This window comes from Moschus berezovskii, chromosome 12 (genome assembly GCF_049115385.1).
Source record: "Moschus berezovskii isolate FMDL1 chromosome 12, NW_MosBer_1.0, whole genome shotgun sequence".
Classification (NCBI taxonomy): Eukaryota; Metazoa; Chordata; class Mammalia; order Artiodactyla; family Moschidae; genus Moschus; species Moschus berezovskii.
Genome location: NC_142471.1, coordinates 80,869,825 through 80,892,593, shown reverse-complemented (window position 1 = coordinate 80,892,593; position 22,769 = coordinate 80,869,825). Strand labels below are relative to the sequence as shown.

At 41.9% G+C, this 22,769-nt stretch overlaps 1 protein-coding gene and 1 pseudogene across 1 annotated transcript in view; one reads left to right on the top strand and one right to left on the bottom strand.

The window, feature by feature from the left end:
- ABLIM1 (actin binding LIM protein 1) overlaps positions 1–22,769 on the top strand; it is a 340,561-nt gene that overhangs the window by 85,129 nt on the left and 232,663 nt on the right. The gene's annotated exons all lie outside the window — the stretch shown is intronic.
- On the bottom strand, positions 3,678–4,830 carry LOC148776031 (protein LSM14 homolog B pseudogene; annotated as a pseudogene).

The following is a 22,769-nucleotide window of genomic DNA, read 5'->3' as shown; positions in this document are numbered from 1 at the left end:
ACGAATGATTTTAGAAGAGATGAAAATTGAAAGTGGGAAGAAAAAACCATTAAGATTTTCAAATGTCAATGGGAGGATTTCCCTGGTGGCCCAGTGGTTAAGAATTTGCCTTTTAATACAGGGAATGTGGATTCAATCCCTGGTCAGAGAGCTATGATCCCACATGACTCTTGGCCAAAACACTAAAACATAAAACAGAAGTATAAAACAGTAAAAAATTCAATAAAGACTTTAAAAATAGTCTCCATCAAAAAAAATCTTTAAAAAAAAGTCAATATAAAAGTCTTTGGAATTATTGGCTTCCATGAGACCATAAATAAATGATCACTTTCCTTAAAGATTAGATATGAATGTTTTACTGTCAGTGAATTGTTAACTAGACAGGGTAGTACAGAATGTTAAGTTGAATTTACATTTTCCCAAATTATACTGGAGATTTGAATCAGAGACAGTGGTTTGAAGTAGTATTCTCATTCTCATTAAAATGTGGATATGCCATTTTTATATTTCATTTTTATATTCTCACATTTTATATTCTCTTCTCACTAACTTTGAATAAAACTTCCAAAGAGAATACAGCTTTCAAACTGGTTGCTAGTGGTACACCCTGAAAGATGCAGGTGATACAGAATGATGTGGTAACATCTCCAGGGAAAGTATTCTAGGTGTTTATCCATTTTCTTACCCTCTAACAACAAAAAGTCCCGTATAAAATTCAGCCTGCTGTGTATAGCACAGTCAATAAATAGCCTTCTTTCTCTAGGGGTGACGCTACAAGTGGAATGTTTTGCCATCACTATGGTCATATGTCACTTGTGAGACCAATGATAATTAATATGAAAATTATAAAAATCCAGACTATGGTCAATCATGATTTAACTTTATGCTTATTTGATGCTCCTATAATGAGACAAAAGTAGAATCTCCTCATTCTGCAGTAATTTTTTTTTTCATTTTAGACTGTATCACTGAAACTTTTTCAAAGGCACAGAAAGACTGGAATCCCCCAGTTCCTGCAGTTTATTTGTATCAAATGAGACAGAGAGGAGAAATGCCTAGTATTTTGGCAGAGAGCAAGGAATATTTTTTAATCCCCTCTAGACTAGCCCCGTAGGCTAGGTGAGACTGAGATTGAGGGCAGATGAAATAGACAAAAGCAGGAGAGGAGGGAAATAGCAAATCCATGGCTGTCCATGTATGGCAAAACCAATACAATATTGTAAAGTAATTAGCCTCCAATTAAAATAAACAAACTTATATTAAAAAAAAAAGAAGGTGTCTGATGACAACCACTAAGCACATTCTGCTTTGAATTAGTTCCTCTTTATTTGAAAAGACTCACACAAACAACAGCATTGATACTGCTTAATTCACACAGAGTGACGTGGAGAAGCCTCAAGGATATTGCGGTTTAGCCTCTTGATCACACCTCACTCTAACACAGTAACGAACAGGTGAACCTGAGTTCAAGTGCCTGTTCCCCTGACCACAAGCTGCAAATCTGAGAAAAATTGCTTTCTCTCTAGGCTTTGTCTTTGCATATGTTAAAGAAAGGTTGATAATACCCTTCTTCCAAGCACTTACCTACTAAGGCTGTTATGAGGAAACACAACACTTAAGAATGCTTATCTTAGTCTCTGGGAAATATTAGTCCAGTTTTGGGGTGCTGGTGGCAAATATTAAGGGTCAGCATCCAGCAGTGATGAGGATAACCTTAAATTCAGGTGATGGATATACCAGCCACCCTATTTCTATCCAGCTTATTGTTTGATGTGGGGAGTTCAGTTTATTGAAATTTCATTTTAAGTCCCTTTTGGCAAGTATGGGCCAAAACAGAGGAAAGGAAAAGAAAGAAAAAAATGAAGGAAGGAAGAAAGAAAGAAAAAGAAGAGAAGAAAGAAAAGGAAAAGAAAAAGTTGATAGAAATTTTGGGTGGCCCTGTTATCTCTCAACTCTTCCGATGTAGATACAGTAGGTATTATTTGCCCATTGAACAGATTTAGGAGTTTTTTTGGTGATTGGCCTAGGATCATTGGTGGGTTACAGTAGAGCCAGATCAAGAAAGGAGTTGGGTCTATCACAGACTTAAAACTTATGGTTGCTGGAAGGAAGGATGGGGGAAAGGGATAGGTAAGGAGTTTGGGATGGACATGTAAAAATGGATAACCAACAGGATCTACTTATAGCTCATGAAACTCTGCTCAATGCTGTGTGGCAGCCTCGATGAGAGGGGAGGTGGGGGAGAATGGATTCAGGTACATGTATGGCTGAATCCCTGGGCTGTTCACCTGCAACTGTTACAACGTTGTTAATTGGCTATAACCTAATACAGAATAAAAAGTTAAAAAGAAGTGGGGTCTAAAGTAAGAGTCAGATGGCAACTCCAATCTGAGCATGGAACACTGCTCTACACAGTGGGCATGAGGTTTGGGGAGCAGTTTGCCATGATGGTGGTCCCTTCACTGAAGTCTTTGCAGAGACAGGTACTAGCCGTTGACTAGGTCTTTTGTGAAGGAGATGAATGGTGGAGAATCTCATGAAAACATCATGTGACTCAGAAAAAGGATTCTTCCGAAATCAATAGTACGAGCCCCCACTTTCTCCCATAGAGTCTTCAGTATTTAGACTTTTTGCAAAAAGCAATATCAGACTTTGATATATTCTTACTTTTTATACTGCTAAATTCATGTTTTAGATTACCCCCACCATTATCTCAGGCATAGAGATGGCCTTGACACCTCTGATTTAATGATTTGCCTGAATTGTTTAATATTCTTGAGGGAGTTTTAGCATCCTAGCCATGTTCTCTGACTCAGACTGCCTTTGTCCAGGTCCCAGCTGCATCACTTATTAGTGGAATGACCTTGGGCAATTTCTTTAACTTCTCTCTGTTGCAGCAGCCTCATCTTTCCGATGGAGATGGTAATGGTACCTGCCCCAGAGGGTTATTAGAAATCAATGAGAGATTCTTTGTTCAATACTTGCAGAGAGTGAGCCCCATGTAAATGTGAGCCATGAATGATAATAAGGCTGTTCTATTTGCAGTTTATGAAGCTGAGATACATCACATCCATATGTTATAGGCATTGTTATTATTTTAGTAAAGTCTATAAAACTTCATTTCCAGTCCCAAAAATAATGACATGGCATCCACTTGGAAATCATCAGCAGATACTGGCTCGAGTAGCAGAGATCATTGTACGCCGTAAAGGCCATACATATCCAGATGAAGCCACCATCAGACTGCTTTCTGCTTAAGTGGTGGTGAGCTGCAAGTTCTTTTAGTTCTTTTCTTTTCTTTTTGCATTTGCCAAATGAAATTTGGTTCCACCTTCAAAGTCAAAGCTGTCCAAGAAATGTCACAAAGTGAGGATCACACTTGCGCTCTAGAACCTTTCTACAGAACACCGAAACCTTATAATCGGGCTGTGCACAACTAAAAAGGAAAAACCAGTTAGAAAACCTCAAAGCGGTTTCCCGTGCGCACTTCCCCAAACAAGAGGGTCTAACTCAGACCACGTCCAAGTTCAGTTCAAAACGTAAGTGGTAGCGTGGGACTTTCCAAACTCAGTAAACGAAGTGACCATGTCTCCCCCAGTAAGTGCAGCATTCTCCATCGTCCTTGTAGACACGTCCTGGCGCCGGTGCCTCTTCGGCAAGAAACTTCAGCCACCTCCTCACACCCTGCCGATCCCTGCTCTATGGGAAGTTGGGTTACGGTGGGTTGCACTGTTGCCCCTGCGCCCTCGAAATCCACCCTAGAAACTCTGGCCTCAGAGGAACCTCCCTGACACCCAAGGTCTCCGTGTTGAGCTTCCTCTGCTCACCCATGTCGCCCGCCTGGAACTGGTCTTGGGTTCAGAGGAGACGTTGTCAAAGAAGGACTTGGACTTGTCGTAGTAGCACCGGGGCCCCTAGTGGTCCTTCTCAGCAGGGGCCTCGTCACTCTAGGTCACCACATCCAGGTCCTTCTCTTCCCCTTTCTCAGCTTTGTCATCTTGAAAATTCAGTTTCTTCTTAAATTCCTTGTCCAGCTCTTCTCGGCTGAACTGGACATTTGCCCTCTCAAAATCAAAGTCGCCTTCAAACTTGATTGTGTTTTCCTTGATGTTAGTTGGACGGCTTTGCCCTCCGGAGCGGTTCCTTGTTCGTCTGTTCCCTGAGCGCCTCCTCTGAGGTCTTCTGTTCTCTGTTCACCTGCCATGGAGTTTGCACAGCTGCCTGAGCTACATCGGTGGCGGATTTGCTGCTGGGTGGGGCCAGGCGCCTGTTGAGCTGCATGCCCATGGTGCCCTCGCCAGGTAACAGCTTCTTGAAGTTAAAGTTATCAAGAGATCCAGTCTGGACGGCCTGCTCCACCATGGGACCCTTGCTGACTGAGACAGATGGAAAGCTGGCTCCTAAACCCAAGGAGGCCGGCATACTGCTGGCTAAGCAGGGAGCTGGCCACCAGCTGGCTGTAGAGTGGCATCCCTCGGAAGGGGCTGTAAGGCATCTGTGGCTGGAAGGAGGAGCCCAACACAAGCCCAGGGAAGATTGAAGGACAGCAGGATCCTGAGGGAGTGTGTGCTGAGCTTTTGGAGGTTCACACACAGTAATATCTTTGATATCACTTCCCTGGAAGATGATATACTCATAAATCTCCTCTCTAGGGGGGTGGCAGGCCTATCTGTGGGACGGTCTTCAGTACCAAAGGACCTCACTTTGGCGAAGCGCCATGGTGGCATTGTCCCAGTTGATGGTGTAGAGGATGCCCTCGTAGCGGATCTGCGCCTTGGAGATGATGCTGATCTTGCTGCCCAGGTTCGGGGTGCCCGAGGAGCCGCTCATGGCAGTGGTCGCCTGGCTGGGCCCAGCCCGCTCACCTTCGTGTGGTGGCCTCGTCACCCTTTCCTCGTGGCCTCGGTGCCACCTTACTACCACCCGAGGGCCTGCCTGGGGACCAGGGGGCCTCTTTTAGTTCTTGACATTGTTCTTTCCCACGGAGTCACATAGCTGAGCTTGGGTTGGGGCAATTATCTGGGCGTATAACCAAATAACATTGGAACACAAGTTCAAGGGAAATGACAAATCAGTCTTAACTTTTTTCTTTCCTGTGCTTTTCTCACTAGGGTCTAGAGGGGTCTTCTTCCTTATTGAATATGACCTTTTGAGAAATGTAGTTTCCATCTTTCCCAATAGAATCATTCTTCTTAGGGAATTAAATTTGCTTCAAGTTTCTGCCTCTTCTGCTCAGTTTAAAAGATGAGGCCAGGGCCCTGTGGGTGTTTTGTTATTGATATCTGCTATTTTTTACTCTCAGCTCTGTCGTTAAATTATATTATGGTAGGCGGCATCTCCTAGGCCCGGTCTTTTAACATAATTTGCCTTAAGATGTGTTGTTTGTCTAGGAACATGCGTATCTGTGTTCCAAGCTTAGCATCACTGGGGACCAGACTTGACTTGCAAACAGAACCAGGCACTGAGGCCTGTGGTAGCCATCCAGGTAACAGGACTGAATGTTGCTGGTCAGAATTCTCCTCCTCATACGTGCTGTGTGGCCTTGGCCAGTTCCTGAATTCCTCTGGCTCTGAGATTGCTCTCTGACCTCTGCATTCCTTACTAGCCCTCTGCTTCGTTAGTGCAGTTTCCAAACTCAGTTTTGTGGTCAGTTAATCTCTGTGTTGGGGTTGGGCATTCTCTCATCGAATGAATTTAGAAAATGCATCTTACTTTATTTTTCTCTCAAAGAGTTGCAAGGCATACATGCTTATCAAGGTCTCTGAGAAGCTCCCTGTTGAACAGTGCTTAATGAAGCATTTCTCAAATATAGGTGAATATGTCGTTTATTTTTTTATTGATTAATTTTGGTTTCCTGGGAAGACTTCTGAAGAACATCATTAGGGAAAGACTTCTGCTGCAGCTTCCCCAGGTGACTGAGTAATGCAAGGTAAAGAACACACAGCAGTGTCTCTGATTTTAGAATGACATTGTAGGTATGCCATTGCCTTTTCACTGGAAGACAGTTGTGTAAACAGTTTTTAAGCAATAGGTATCTGCATTCTGATAAACTGCCAGAGTATCTCTAGTTCAGCTAACAGAAGTCAAATTTGGAGGCCCATGACCAGGAAGGAACTACTTTATTGGCTAACTCTTCAAAAAGTCAAAGTTTCTATGTTGAATCATGTCCCACCCCCTCTTGGGGCTGTCCTGTCTTATAAAAGGCAGGGAACCCAGGCAAGTGGCTAGAATCCTATTTTACCCTGAGAAAAGTGCTACAGTACTACACGGGGCTTCTTCCCCCTTTCATTTAAAATCAGTTAGGGATTATAATATGAGATTTCAAAGAAATAGGTAAAACTAGCTTTCGTTAGAATTGAAATGAAAACTAATGAGGAAAAAAAATGCAACTATAAAAGACTTCTGTTCTGTCCTTATGGTAACAGTCCTGAGACACTGACATAAAAAGCATTAGGGCTAAACTCTGAAATCGGTCATGAAAATGCTGGGCATTAGGCATAATCAGAAGATTTCAATAAGTGCAATTGGCCTTTTGGCAGCAGCTAACATGTGACAGCTCTGCAAATGCCAAGCATTTTATCAACGAGTGGTCCAGTTGTGATCTTTTGCCTGGCGCCTGGTGCTTTGGCCAAGTCAGGAGGATGTTATCAGGGGTACAGAGTTCCAGGCAGTGGTCTGGACTCAAGGAAGGGAGGATGGGGTGACCCCAGAGTATGGCCCAAAGCCATTTCAAAACAAATAAAAAAACCCACCTAGATGGAGAAGAAAGTAAGCTGAGAATGTTCAATTAATCAAGCTTTATATTTAAACAATGTGGTCATGTAGTCTTTCCTTTCAATGGGTAGTTTATGAGCCTTATGTTAAATTACTGTTTCAGAATGGGTGCTGGAGTCTGTGTCTCTTGCAAGAATTAAATAATCTGCTGTCACGTTTAAAACAATTATGCTAGTTTCCTTCTACATCTTAGCCTATAAATGCATCTGATGCTGGGGATATTTGTCCTAAGTCTCTTTTCCCATTTAAACTGTCTTCATAACATTTCTAATTTGCAAAAGCCTTGGTGTTCAAAAATAACTGGGAGAAAAATTGGACTGTGAATGGTGGGTAATCAAGCCCTACATCAGGGCTTTACTGACTACCAAAGGAAAAAAATGCCTCTTTCCTGAACCTTACCGGATGGGGCCATTGTTTTCAGACGGCCTTTACCTAATACAAAAGGACTCAAAGTCCATGACTGGCCTCAGACCAGCATTTTGTCTGGGAACAACATCCAAAGCCATGATGAACAGCCAGGCTGATAGTAAAAGGAGCCTCCCCAAGTTGGAGTATTTTTGTTAAATCCTAGTACAAAAAAATAAAGAAAGAAAAAAGAAAAAAAAAGTACTAAAAGCCCATCTGGTGAGATGATAATTCATTAAGTGAAAAGAGGAGCCAGAAGGCTTGGGAAAATTGATCCTTTTCTTTCTTTGTCTCCTGTGTTTGAGTTATTGTGCAATCACAGTGATATAAATCTGGATTCTGAATAGTGCAGAGTGGCAGAAAACCCATGGAACGTTCCGGGCATGTTTTAATAGTGTCTTTGCAGCAAGGATGGTGTTCTGCAGCTGTGATGTCAGTGAACTGATGTGCTGTTTGGAGTGGTCTTTAGAATTAGCAGGAGACAGAGTGGGGAGGGTCAGGAGATGAGGATTCTGTGCTGGAGGAAGGAGCTAGACTCCAGGAAACTCCTCATTCTTCCTGAGCTGCTGTGACACACCCTCAGGGTGGCACACCCTCGCTGGAGTCCAGCTTAGCCCACAGACTCGTGGAAGGAGAACCAGGGCCCAGGCCTCTCCTTTGAGGAGTGGATGCAGCGCTTCCGTGTGTCAGCTACCTCGGGAAGAAAAGCTGAAGCCTTAGAGCTTTGTGCACGTGACCTGGGAACCCATTGAGCTCATGGACCCTCATCACATCCTCAGAGACCACCGAGGTTTGGCTGTCTTTTTCATAAACTTGGCATGTGTGCTGTCTGGGGTAGACTGTGCATTTAAAGATGAGGAGAGCTGCAGGGACTTTTCCATTGGTTAAAATAGTTGTGCACTTATTGTATTAACCCTTGAGGTTAATACAAACACGTTTGTATAATATGCATATGTTATATACTAACATACTTATGTGCTGTTCTAAGTTGCTTTAGTCGTGTCCGACTCTTTGCAACCCTATGGACTATAGCCCTGCAGGCTCCTCTGTCCATGAGATTCTCCAGATAAGATTACTGGAGTGGGTTGCCATTTCCTTGATCTTCCTGACCCAGGGATCGAACCCGAGTCTTTTATATCTCCTGCATTGGCAGGCAGGTTCCTTACCACTGCAGGTGGGTTCTTTACCACTATTGAAGCATATTTATAAGTATTATTCTTTACTATTCTTTAAACATTTATAAATATCATTAGAATGGGATTTTAAAAAATGGATATGACTATGATCTGGAGAAGGAAATGGCAACCCACTCCAGTACTCTTGCCTGGAAAATCCCATGGACTGAGAAGCCTGGTAGGCTACAGTCCGTGGGGTCGCAAAGAGTCGGACACGACTGAGTGACTTCACTTCACTTTTCACTATGATGTGGCAGGAGTCCAGATACATTAAATTAAATTTGGGTAGGTTTGTCTGTTGGAGCACATTGGGAGTCCTCAGTGACTGTGAGTGAGACCTGCATTTCTGCTTATGTCCTCTTTTCCTCATATCCCCCATCTCCAAGCCAGCATGTCTGTGTTAACTTAGCTTTGAGGTGAATTCTCCCATCTCCTAATGTTATGTTGTTTTTGTCTGTGTAGATTGGGCTCACCGGACACTTTGTTTGAGCTAGGTGTTGGCTTAAAAATATTCACAACCTAAAAGCTGAGAGTTGTTTTATTCAGTGGAAATTTTTAAGACTTCAATACCAGGAGGCAGCATCTCAAGTAACCCTGAGAGAACTTCTCTGAGGAGGCAAGAGAAGGAACCAAGTTACACAGAAGTTTTGCAACAAAAGGCAGGTAGTCTGAACGTGAAAAAATATTGCTAAAGAAATATTGTTAAAGAAAACTAGATATCCCAGCTTAAGGAATTTAGCACATTTATTTGTATGGGAAGGTACAAGAGTCTGGGCTCACTGAAATCATTCCTTTCATATGCACCTCAGCTATCTGGGACCCACGGAGAAGGCAATGGCAAGCCACTCCAGTACTCTTGCCTAGAAAATCCCATGGATGGAGGAGCCTGGTGGGCTGCAGTCCGTGGGGTCGCTAAGGGTCGGACACGACTGAGCGACTTCACTTTCACTTTTCAGAACCACTTTCACCCATTGGAGAAGGAAATGGCAACCCACTCCAGTGTTCTTGCCTGGAGAATCCCAAGGACGGGGGAGCCTGGTGGGCTTCTGTCTATGGGGTCGCACGGAGTCGGACACGACTGAAGTGACTTAGCAGCAGCAGCAGCAGCCTATGTTTTTCACATCCTGAGCTCCCTTGGGGTTCACCATAGGGAGTGGCTGCAGTCTGATGGCTGCTTGATGGCAGGTATTCTCCTTCCTGAGTGCCCTTAGGGCTCACCAACTCACATCGGAGGGCTATAATCACTGATGACGGTGACATCCTTATTTACTGATGTGGCAGGAAATATTCCATTTTCATAGGGATGCTGTCCCTAGGATGCTTCCCCTACAGTTGTGCTTTATGAGACAGTTGGTACCCTGGGGAGAATGGCTTCAGGAGGGACCCAGCTCCCCTGCTCAGCATCCTCGGGGACTCACAGCCAATGCCACAGCCTCAGAGGCATCCCAAGGCGATCTTTCTGGCTGATGTATTGAAACCAGCAGACTATATCAATTCATGCTGATTCTTTTGATACTAGACCTTAGAGTAAGTGATCGTAACTTCTTTCGGTTTCTGGAGAGTAGACTATCAGGTAATCAATCCCATGTAAGGCAGAAATGCTTTGTACCTCCCACCTTTACTTTTGAAGACTCCGCTCTTCTCTGTTTACCAGGACCTCCGGTGAGCTCGAGTTTGCCTTCCTGTAGGACCAGGGAGCCAAGGCATGCTCCACTTCACATGTGCATGCTCACCGAGAGGTACAAAGGAATTGAATGTTGGCATACTCTGTAACTGATGAATAATTCATGAGGGCTTTCTGTGCCATAAAATTTCCTCCTGTAAATGAACATTACTTTGAAAGACAATGCTGACTGAAAAATCTGGAAATGTGGCATCATGTTGTTTAATGATCTGCCTTCAACATTTACTGGGAAGGCAAAAGTTGACAAACATCAGAATAATTAAACAGAAAGCTGACAATGGCCCGGGGTGGGCAGGAAGCCAACAGCTTAGTCACAGCTTTTTCTTCCCCAGCTCATTCTAAAGTGTAACATCACCTGATGTTTACAAAAGGCCTCTGGATTCTTTGGCAGTCTGGGCTTTCTTTGAAGATAGAATCTGAATGTTAATGATAACAATGTACATATTAATTAGTATTAACAGAGTACTGATATTTAGAGTTGGAAACTATGATTCAATGGCTTTTCTTAACTGAAACAGGTCTTAGAGATAAAACTGGACTGTCTCAAGATGTCTGTATTTCTCTATTTGAATACATTTGAAACCCTCTGTTTTCCTTGCACTATAAAAAGGGTAGGTTTTAATTTTGATTTCCAGGGAAGATAGGGAAGGTTTTGGAAAATCTTACATGACAGAGAGATTATAAACAGAATAAGTTTACAGCAGAGTAAGTCATGTCAGATTATATTTTTAGTGGTCACCAGAAAGAAAAAGAAATTTTTCTTTTAAAAGAATTTCCTTTTTTCTTTTTTTCCAGTTTTCCTGCTCCCCTCCTTTCCATGGTATATTTTTAATGCATTTGGAATCTTTCCACTTGCTACTGGCTGGAATCTATGGGGAGTGTATCCCCAGAACCCTCAACAGTTGACTTGAATCTCAGTCGTAATTAAATTGGAAGTTGACAAATTATTCTGTGGCTTAAAAAGAAGCACACATTATGTTCCTAACAAGGAATTTCACTACTCTGCTTTGTTTTAAAAGTACTCTTTTAAATAGGGAATATTGACAATATTTTTAGTGACTCTTTTTTAAAAATAGAAGAGTGTTTTGAAAGGATATCTAATAAACATGTTTGACTATGCTTAAATTTGGTATCTTACCTGGTAGCTGTTTTCTGATGCTTTAAAACAACCATCAACTCTTCACCCATCCATCCCTCTGTAATGAGTGCATCACCCTGGCCTCTCCTGGCACATCTTGAAAGCATTAACTACTTAGAGGACTGTTGATAGAAGACTTTGATACAGAGATTTACTATCTTCTGCACTAAAGAATATGCTGAGAGCTAGTGTTTGCATACAATTAACAGTCATTTAGGCATCTGAGCCATCCAGCTTTTCTTTTATATTAAAATCAGACTGCTGACACATTTCTCCATCAGGAACATACTTCAAAGGTTGGGGTCAGAGTCAGGATACTAATTCAGAATATTGAGATTTAACAAGACATCTCTAAATGCAATGCATTTCCAAAAAGGTAGGGTGGGGACGGAGCGCAGTGTGTTGACTGGCACTCCTTGTAGATTCCTTGTGAGACAATGGAGTGCTGGGCAGGTTTTACTGTGTCAAGTGAAAAAGTTGAAAGTGTTAGTTGCTCGGTTGTATTTGACTCTTTGTGACCCCCAAGGACTGTAGCCCACGAGGCTCCTCTGTCCATGAAATTCTCCAGGCAACAATACTGGAGTGGGTAGCCATTCCCTTCTCCAGGGTGTCTTCCTAACCCAAGGATTGAACCCGCACCTCCTGCATTGCAGGCAGATTCTTTACCATCTGAGCCAACAGGGAAGCCCATTTTCTGCTTTAAGAGGTAATCAACAGCTTCCATAATGAATGAGCTCTGTCAAGGTCGGTAGCCAGTGGGTCCATTAGAGCATGACATTGCCAGAGACCTGCCCGAGCAGTGGGAGCAGGCCCAGGAGCTCTGAGTGTTGAGTTTGTATAAAGCTCTCAGTGATAAATAGGGCCCTGAGGATTCCTGTCTGAGTCCCACCTCCCCTGCAGTCACTGTTCACAGGCTCCCTGGGCTTGTGATCACACCTCATACCTCAAAGATCTGAGTGGAATAGAAACTCCCTGAGCCTGGTATTACTTTTCTTTATAATACTTTGCAGGGGACCCATCCCTCACATGAAGCATGAATGGAAGTAGCAGAAATACAAGGTGAAGTCGGGCACACAGGGCTCCTGGGAAAATCTCAGGGTGTTAGCAGAGTGGTATTATTTAGTGGAAACACATCTCTATGGATTGTTTTTATATTGTTTTTTAATTGTAAAGTATTTGTTCATTTATATTTTTATTTTCTGGCCATACCCTGTTGGGATGGGGGATCTTAGTTCCCCACACAGGGATTGAACCTGTGCCCTCTACATTAGGAGCTTGGAGTCTTGCTACTGGACCATCAGGAAAGTCCCTCCATGGACTATTTTTAAATGGTTTGAATGGTCCATTTTGTCTATTTTTCATATGCACTGCATAACTCAAATGCATATACAGATTCATGGATTTCATTAGTCACTTCACTTTGGAGGCTCCTGGCGTCACCCATGTCTTTACTTACTTTTTTGACTTTAAAGGCACTCTCACCATAACAGTCTGCCTCTAATTGGCAGTTTCATTAGGTAGGATCTGCAGATGTGTCATAGAGCCCTCTCCTGACTTGGCATTAGAGTGGCCCATTAACCTTCTGTTTGTCATCATTAATTTACTAGGTATCTTTCAGCAGGTGGCAGGCACTGTGCTAGGTATTGTTCAGAACAAATCTCTGTCATTTAGAATTTGTAGTCTTGGAAGTACCACTGGCAGGTGTGTGCCACAGATGTGCTGGGCAGCTAACCAACATGAGAAGTTAGTAAGGACCAGGGCCAGGTGAAGAGTATCAGTACTGGAATATAAAATGTAAGAAGATGTAGTTACCTAAGGGGTGTAAATTAGTGTTCAGTTCAGTTCAGTTCAGTTCAGTCGCTCAGTCGTGTCCGACTCTCCGCGACCCCATGAATCACAGCACGCCAGGCCTCCCTGTCCATCACCAACTCCCGGAGTACACTCAAACTCATGGCCACAGAGTCGGTGATGCCATCCAGCCATCTCATTCTCCATCGTCCCCTTCTCCTCCCGCCCCCAACCTTTCCCAGCATCAGAGTCTTTTCCAGTGAGTCAACTCGTCGCATGAGGTGGCCAAAGTATTGCAGTTTCAGCTTTAGCATCAGTCCCTCCAATGAACATCCAGGATTGATCTCCTTTAGAATGGACTGGTTGGATCTCCTTGCAGTATAAGGGACTCTCAAGAGTCTTCTCCAACACCACAGTTCAAAAGCATCGATTCTTCGGCGATCAGCCTTCTTCACAGTCCAACTCTCACAACCATACATGACCACGGGAAAAACCATTGCCTTGACTAGACGGACCTTGGTTGGCAAAGTAATGTCTCTGCTTTTTAATATACTATCAAGGTTGGTCATAACTTTCCTTCCAAGGAGCAAGCGTCTTTTAATTTCATGGCTGCAATCAGCATCTGCAGTGATTTTGGAGCCCAAAAAAACAAAGTCTGACACTGTTTCCACTGTTTTTCCATCTATTTCCCATGAAGTGATGGGACCAGATGCCATGATCTTTGTTTTCTGAATGTTGAGCTTCAAACCAACCTTTTCACTCTCCTCTTTCACTTTCATCAAGAGGCTTTTGAGTTCCTCTTCACTTTCTGCCATAAGGGTAGTGTCATCTGCACATCTGAGGTTATTGATATTTCTCCCAGCAATCTTGACTCCAGCTTGTGCTTCTTCCAGCCCAGCGTTCCTCATGATGTGTAAATTAGTGTAGCCAGTATGAAAAACAGTATGGAGGGTCCTTGCTGCTGCTGCTGATGCTAAGTCGCTTCAGTTGTGTCCAACTCTGTGCGACCCCATAGAAGGCAGCCCAACAGGCTCCTCCATCCCTGGGGTTCTCCAGGCAAGAATACTGGAGTGGGTTGCCATTTCCTTCTCCAATGCATGAAAGTTAAAAGTGAAATTGAAGTCGCTCAGTCATGTCTGACTCTTAGCGACCCCATGGACTGTAGCCCACCAGGCCCCTCCGTCCATGGGATTCTCCAGGCACGAGTACTGGAGTGGGTTGCCATTGCCTTCTCTGATGGAGGGTCCTTAAAAAACTAAAAATACTAAAAATACCACTACCATATGATCCAGCATCCCACTTCTGGGCATATATCTGGAAATGATGAAAACTCTAATTTGAAAAGAAAAAGATACTGGCACCCCAGTATTCATAGCACCACTATTTACAGTTGCCAAAACCTGGAAGCAACCTAGTGTCCATAAATAGATATGGATAAAAAAGACAGAGAATGATATGGTTGTATGGCATCACTGACTCGATGGATGTGAGTTTGAGCAAGCTCTGGGAGTTGGTGATGGACAGGGAAGCCTGGTGTACCTCAGTCCATGGGGTCACAAAAAATCAGACATGACTGAGTGACTGAACTGATACACACACACACACACACACACACACACACACACACAATGAAGTATTACTCAGCCATTAAAAAGAATCAAGTTTTGCCATTTGCAGCAATATGAGTGAACCTAGAGATTATCATGGGCTTCCCAGTTGGTGCACTGGTAAAAAATCTGCCTGCCAGTATAGGAGATGCAAGAGACACAGGTTCAATCCCTGAGTCTGGAAGATCCCCTGGAGTAGGAAATGGCAACCCACTCCAATATTCTTGCCTGGAAAATTCTATAGACAGAGGAGCCTGGTGGGCTACAGTCCATGGGGTTACAAAGAGTAGGACGTGACTAAGCATAAATGCAGATATTATCATACTAAGTGAAATAAGTCAGAAAGAAAAAGACAAATACCATATGATATCATTGATATGTGGAATCTAAAAAATGATACAGAATGAATTTATTTATAAAACAAAAACATACAGACATAGAAAATAAACTTATGGTTACCAAAGAGGGAAGCATAGGGAGGGACAAATTAGGAATATGAGATTAACATATACACACTACTATATATAAAGTATATATAAGGAAAGTTATGACCAACCTAGATAGTATATTAAAAAGCAGAGACATTACTTTGCCAACAAAGGTCTGTCTAGTCAAGACTATAGTTTTTCCAGTGGTCATGTATGGATGTGAGAGTTGGACTGTGAAGAAAGCTGATCGGAAGAATTGATGCTTTTGAACTGTGGTGCTGGAGAAGACTCTTGAGAGTCCCTTGGACTGCAAGGAGATCCAACCAGTCGATTCTAAAGGAGATCAATCCTGGGTGTTCATTGGAAGGACTGATGCTAAAGCTAAAACTCCAATACTTTGGCCACCTCATGCGACGAGTTGACTCACTAGAAAAGACTCTGATGCTGGGTAGGATTGGGGGCAGGAGGAGAAGCGGACGACAGAGAATGAGATGGCTGGATGGCATCACTGACTCGATGGACATGAGTTTGAGTGAACTCCGGGAGTTGGTGATGGACAGGGAAGCCTGGCGTGCTGTGATTCATGGGGTCGCAAAGAGTCGGTCACGACTGAGCGACTGAACTGACTGATATATAAAGTAGATAAATAGCAAGGATTTCCTGTATAGCACAGGGAACTATGAGCTTCCTTGGTGGCTCAGACGGTAAAGCGTCTGCCTACAATGCGGCAGACCCGGGTTCAATCCCTGGGTTGGGAAGATCTCCTGGAGAAGGAAATGGCAACCCACTCTAGTATTCTTGCCTGGAAAATCCCATGGATGGAGGAACTTGGTAGGCTACAGTCCATGGGGTCGCAAAGAGTCGGACACGACTGAGCGACTTCACTCACTTCACTTCACAGGGAACTATTTTCATTATCTTAACCTGCAATTGAACAAATCTGAAGAAATATATATTTGTAACTGAATCACTTTGCTGCACACCTGAAAGTAGCACATCTTTATAAATCAAGTATATTTCAATTTTTAAAAAAAGATGTAGTCACCTAAAGTGGTTAGGATGATAGGTAGGAAAGCCCCCAAGGGCTCCTTGGGATATAAACAACCCCACTGATTTCATCAGGGAGCAAACTGACCACAGGTCACCTCTCACCATGGCTCCAGCATCAGATCAGGATGCCTCTGGTCCTCAGGAATCATCTTTACCCCCCATCCCCACTGCCAGGGCCCCAAGGATTGGGATTTATTTTCCTCTTGCTAAAATGACTATTCTTTGGTGAATTTCAGAGTTATTTTTTCCTAGTGTAAGAATATGATTTGGGACCTGTAGTAGGAAACTGTGTTCCTTCTGGACACAACGTCAAGTTCTTGAGCTCTAGAAACAGCGAGATTTTGTTCACATCATGGCTTTGATACCTACTAGCCAAGTAACCGTGGGAAAGTGTCTGCATTTCTCCAAACCTGTTTCAGCATCTATAAAATGGAGCTAATAGGGCAACCTGCTTTATGAGATTGTGAGATTAAATGAGGATGTTTATAAAACCCAAGGCATGGTGTCTAATTTGTAATAATGAATGGGTTCTAGCATTAGCGATTATGATACCAACTGAGTAATTCAGCTGCTTCCAAATTGTTTTTATTGTTAAATAGTGCTTTGGAATCCATAGGCCTTGATTCTAGTTTGGTTATTTTATTTTTATGTGTGTGTTTTATTTATTTTAAATTATATAAACATACAAGTGTAAGCTTTCACTGTCAAAATTTCGAATACTTTATGAAAGAGAAACCTAGGCGGTAAGTACTATTATCGGTTTTATTTATTCATTTTATTTTCACCAAAGTAGTGCATGTTCCTAGTTTTGAAAGTCAAATGGTATCTTCTGTCAAGAATGGGAGACAAAGGGTAAGAGGCAAGGATTCTGGAATTTTTCGGGCCTGATTTCCTAATGATCAAAACTGACGTTTCTTTTAACAGAATGTGGCTGTTTGAGGTGGGATTTTTGACTGTTTTATTTTTCATCTTTATCGGCGAGGGTCAGTCTCTGCAGAGAGAAGAAATGGAGGGGGTGTAGAGGTTGACTCTGCCATAAAGACACCATCCCATCTTCCTGTTCACCTCATCTTGCTCATCTCATCCTCATCCTTCATCCCGGTCTTCAGTGGTACTTGGTATCTCCAACACCAGCCTTTCCTGGATTGCCCCCAGAGTTGTCCCCACTCCAGGCTGAGTTTCAGCTTCTCCTCCTTCTTTTCTTATGTCATCCATTCACTTTCCAGCTTCCAAACTGGAAGCTTCCAAACGTCTGTCTGCTGACGTTGCTCCTCTCTTGTTCTTTTTGGGGTTCCGTGAAGGCACAGAGATAAACACATGTTCTCAGCACCATGTTGAACCAGAAGCTCAAAGTTTCTGTAGATTTTCCCACTCAGTTAATATCTTATACTCTAATTATCTCATATTTCATTTAGTCTCCTTCAAGAGAATTATGAGTTCGTTGATATTAGAGACTGTGATTTTCATATCTTTCAGAAATCTCAGTAATGAATACATGGTGTGTGCTCACTAAATTCTTTTAATTCAGATAACATTGATATATAACACTGTATAACTTTCACATGTACAATATCATAATTTGACTTCCAAATATGCTATAGTATGATATATATGTGTGTGTGCTCAGTCACGTCCAACTCTTTGCAACTCCATGGACTGTAGCCTGCCAGGCTCTTCTGTCCGTGGAATTTTACAGACCATAATACTGGAGTGGGTTGCCATTCCCTTCTCCAGGGGATCTTCCCAACCCAGGGATCAAACTCACATCTCTTCCATTTCTAGCATTGACAGACATATTCTTTACCACTAGCACCACTATACCACATCTTTTTTATTCATTCACCTGTTGATGGGCACTTAGGTTGTTTCCATATCTTGACTATTAAAAATAATCCTGGGATAAACATAGGGATGCATATATCATTTTGAATTAGTGTTTTTATTTTTCTGGAAAATGCCCAGAAGTGGAATAGTTTTGATCGTATAATAATTCTATTTTAAATTTTTGAGAAATCTCCATTCTGTTTTCCATAGTGGCTGCACCAATTTACATCCCTATCAACAGTGTATGAGGGTTTCCTTTTCTCAACAGTCTCTCCAGCACTTATTATTTCTTGTATTTTGATAATAGCCCTTCTAATGAGTGTAAATTGATGTCTCCTTCTGGTTTTGATTTGCATTTCCCTGATAATTAGTGATTCATTTTCCTGTTGGCCATTTATGTGTCTTCTTTGGAAAAATGTCTATCCAGATCCTCTCTTTATTTTTTAATCCATTTGTTTGTTTTTGTTGTTGAGTTACATGAGTTCTTTATAGTCACTAAATTCTGGTTGAGTAGTTGATTGCTTTTCATATTTGGCTAACAAGGGGCATCATACGTTTATTAGTGTGGTCCCATGAAACCCATGCCACTAAAAATATTGCAACTTTTTCTTTTCTGCTTTTAAGATTCCAAGGAATAATAAGTATTAGCTGTAAGCGTGATCAGACAGGATACTCTTTTATCAATTAGCTATTGTTGCTTCATAAGCCATTCTAAAATTTGGAAACTTAAAGCGGTAATCATCCATCATTTTCCATGAGTCTGCAGGGTTGGCAGGGGGTCAGCTGCTTTCTGCTGAATCAGGGGGCAGTTTGGCAGGCTAACATGTTTGGCGGTAGCTCTGCTCTGTGCTTTGCTCATCCTCCTCTTGGGACTAGCAGACTATCCCAATCATATCCTCATCACACTGAAGCAGAAGGACAAAGAGCAAATAGAGACATGCTTGACCTCTTTGAACCTAAGCTCGGAACCAGCACGTGGTCACGTTTGTCCTCTTTATTCTGTAGGCCTGAGCAAGTTACATGGTCAAAGTGGGAGGGCACTGCAAAATAACATGGCAAAAGGCTTGATACAAGGGAGGAAGATAAATTAGGGCCCCTGAGGCAACCTCTCTGGCCTTCTATGCAGTAGCAGCAGCCCTGGCATGAATGGACACTTATTGAGACTCACAGAAATAAAAGTCTTATGTCCAGCTAACCTTACCAGGCTTTCATTTGGATTTAAGAAAAGAGAATTCTAACCCTCAGGGACTTTATTAGCCATACTTGAGAAAATGATCTACAGATGAAATTAATGAATGAGGTGGTTATAGAGCAAAAAGCTAAGCAATAGAAGATTTGAACTCTTTGTTTGTGACTCGCCTAAAGCGAATTTTTGCTGTGGAGGACAAGATAGTAAATATTTTAGCTTTTGTCAGCTGAGTGGTCTCTGTCTCAGCTATTCAACTATAGTTACAGCACAGAAGTAGCTGTAGACAATATGCAGATGGATAGACATGACTGTGTCCCAGTAAATCTTTATTTATGATACAAAACCAAACTTCAGGCATTATTTTAAAGATCACTGGACTGGAGTATTGAACGAGATAAGAAAGGATCAGTTGTGGAAGACTTGTTGAAAAAGGAGTAATAGTTTCCAAGGCAGTGAAGATTAATTTAGCTCAACAAAAATTTATTTTAGATATGAAGTAAGAAAAAACTTGTGGTCATTCAACAGGTAGATTTTCAGTTCAGTTCAGTCGCTCAATAGTGTCCAACTCTTTGCAACCTCATGGACTGCAGCACGTCGGGCTTCCCTGTCCATCACCAACTCCTGGAGCTTGCTCAAACTCAGGTCCATTGAGTCCATGATGCCATCCAACCATCTCATCCTCTGTCGACCCCTTCTCTTCCTGCCTTCAATCTTTCCCAGCATCAGGGTCTTTTCCAGTGAGTCTGTTCTTCATATCAGGTGGCCAAAGTATTGAAGTTTCAGCTTCAGCATCAGTCTTTCCAACTAATATTCAGGACTGATTTCCTTTAGGATTGATTGATTGGATCTCCTTGCAGTCCAAGAGACTCTTAAGAGTCTTCTCCAACATCACAGTTCAAAAGCATCAATTCTTCAGTGCTCAGCTGTCTTTATAGTCCAACTCTAACATCCATATATGGCTACTGGAAAAGCCATAGCCTTGACTAGACGGACCTTTGTTGGCAGAGTAATATCTCTGCTTTTTAATATGCTGTCTAGGTTTGTCATAGCTTTTCTTCCAAGGAGCAAGTAAAGCAGATTTTCCAACAGGTTAATATGGTTCATTCAGAATGAGAACTCATCACTCTTCAAAAGTATTATTTGCTACAAATGATTTCTACTTCTGAATGCCTGTTTGAAAATATGTTTATTAAGAATGTTAATATTTTTGCTTACTTGGTAGATGAGGAAGAAAGCATTTGAAAATAAAATGAAATACCTAATTAAAGTGATTTGATTTTATGCCACTGAAATGTTGCATTTGACCAATGTGACCTAGATTTGTATAAAGGAACCAGAGGGATTAATATGAATGATTTATTTTTATCTTTTAGGAAACAGTTTGCAGGAACTTTCCAGATAGTCCAGTGGCTAAGACACAGAGCCCCCAAAGCAGGGGGCCTGGGTTTGATCCAGGTTGGGGAACTAGATCCCACATGTCACAATTAAGCATTTGTAAGCCACAACTAAGACCCAGTGCAGCCAAATAAGTAAATAATTAAAATAAAAACAAAGGTTTTTTTTTTTTTTAAGAAAAAGGAAATAGTATGCAGGATTCAAGTGGGTATTTTTTCCATCTGAATTGTATTTCACTTGGATTTTCCTTAGCAATCTTCATGCTCCCCTCATATTTGAAGACAGAAAAAAGCCCAGAATACTATTAGAAAATAAAGACTTTTTTGCTTAGAATCTTTAATACCTGTTTACTCATTTACCATCAGTTTTTATGACTATCATACTGAGGGTAGCAATAAAATTAAAACAAATTCCTGGTAGGTTTTAAGAACATCATTTGAAGTCCCCTGAGTTTCTTGGAAAAATGCCATTTTTCCCAGGTAGCATAATCATGTAAATCCACTCTCACTGTTACTTATTATTATCTTACATTGTCTTGTTTTAATTGGAGTATAATTTCTTTATAACATTGTGTTAGTTTCTGCTGTATGATGGCGTGAATCAGTTATATGTATATATATATATATATATCTGCTCCCTCTGGAACTCCCACCCTTCCATCCCACCCCTCTGGGTCATCACAGAGCACTGAGCAGAGCTCCCTGTGTATACGGCAGCTTCCCACTAGCTCTCTGTTTTACACATGGTAGTGTGTATATGGCAATGCTACTTTTTCAATTTGTCTCACCCTCACCTTCCCCCAGTGTGTCCATGAGTCCATACTCTACATCTGCATTTATATTCCTGCCCTACAAATTGATTCATCAGGACTATTTTTCTAGATTCCATATAAATGCATTAATATGCAATATTTGCTTTTCTCTTTCTGACTTCACTCTCTATGATAGACTTTAGGTTCATCCACATCACTGCAGCTGACTCAATTTTGTTCCTTTTTATGGCCGAGTAATATTTCACTGTACTTGTGTACCACATCTTCTTTATCCATTTCCTGTCAGTGGACGTCTAGGTTGCTCCCATGTCCTGGCTGTTGTAAATAGTGCTGCAATGAAGACTGGAGTACGTGTGTCTTTTTGAATTATAGTTTTCTCGGGGTATAGCCCAACAGTGGGCTTTCTGGGTCTTACATTGTCTTTTAGTTTGTTATATACATTACATTTTCTTGAGATGTTCTCTTTTCTCTGGTTAATTTCCATTCTTACTGTTTTTTTCACACACAGAGGGGGACACATATCTGGATCTTGATCTTGGAGGTGGTTTACATGGACACATGAAAAATTCACTGACTGAGCCATGTGCTTGAAATTTGTGAATGTTACTGCATGGGAGACACATTTCAATTAAAGTCTTAACATTAAAAATCATAGTAATATATTTGAATGAGATGGGGGAAAGTTTTGATAAGCCAAAGTTATAAGTTGTATATGAAATATGATCTGGCATAAAATCATAGGAAGAAAATGGAAAGCAAGTATACTGAAGAATTAGTGATTTCCAAATGGTAAAACTGTTAGTAATAATGTTCAGTGTCTGTCTTCCAAATTTTCTCTAATGAAGTATATTCCTTCTATAACAGAAAAGTAGAAGGGGCAAAAAGTATAACTAAGGAGATATTTGAGATAACTTGAACCTCAATCATAAATACGTTTTGATATTTTGGGAAGGAAAAGAGCAATTTGCTGCTGCTGCTGCTGCTAAGTTGCTTCAGTCGTGTCCGACTCTGTGCGACCCCATGGACTGCAGCCTACCAGGCTCCTCCGTCCATGGGATTTTCCAGGCAAGAGTACTGGAGTGGGCTGCCATTGCCTTCTCCTTTTTAAAGACAGGCAAATTCAGGAGTTGTAGACTTAAAGAAAGCTTCACAGAGAAGACCTCAGAGGGGCTGAGACAGCATTTAGGGAAGGTTACAGTGGAAGCAAGAGTAGGGTTGGACAGCTAACCTTGTTAGCCTTTGGCCTGTGTTCCTCAGTCTATGTTGGCTGACTGTTTTTCTATCTTCTTCATGGATTCTGTGGTGGTTCAGCTGGTAAAGAATCCACCTTCTATGTGGGAGATCTGGGTTCGATCCCTGGGTTGGGAAGATCCCCTGGAGAAGGGAATAGCTACTCACCTTAGTATTCTGGCCTGAAGAATTCCATGGACTGTATCGTCCATGGCATTGCAGAGTTAGACACGACTGAGCGACTTCCACTTTCAGACTTTCAAGTGTATAATTGCTTTATTTTCAGTGCTTAACATGATGATCTTTTAAG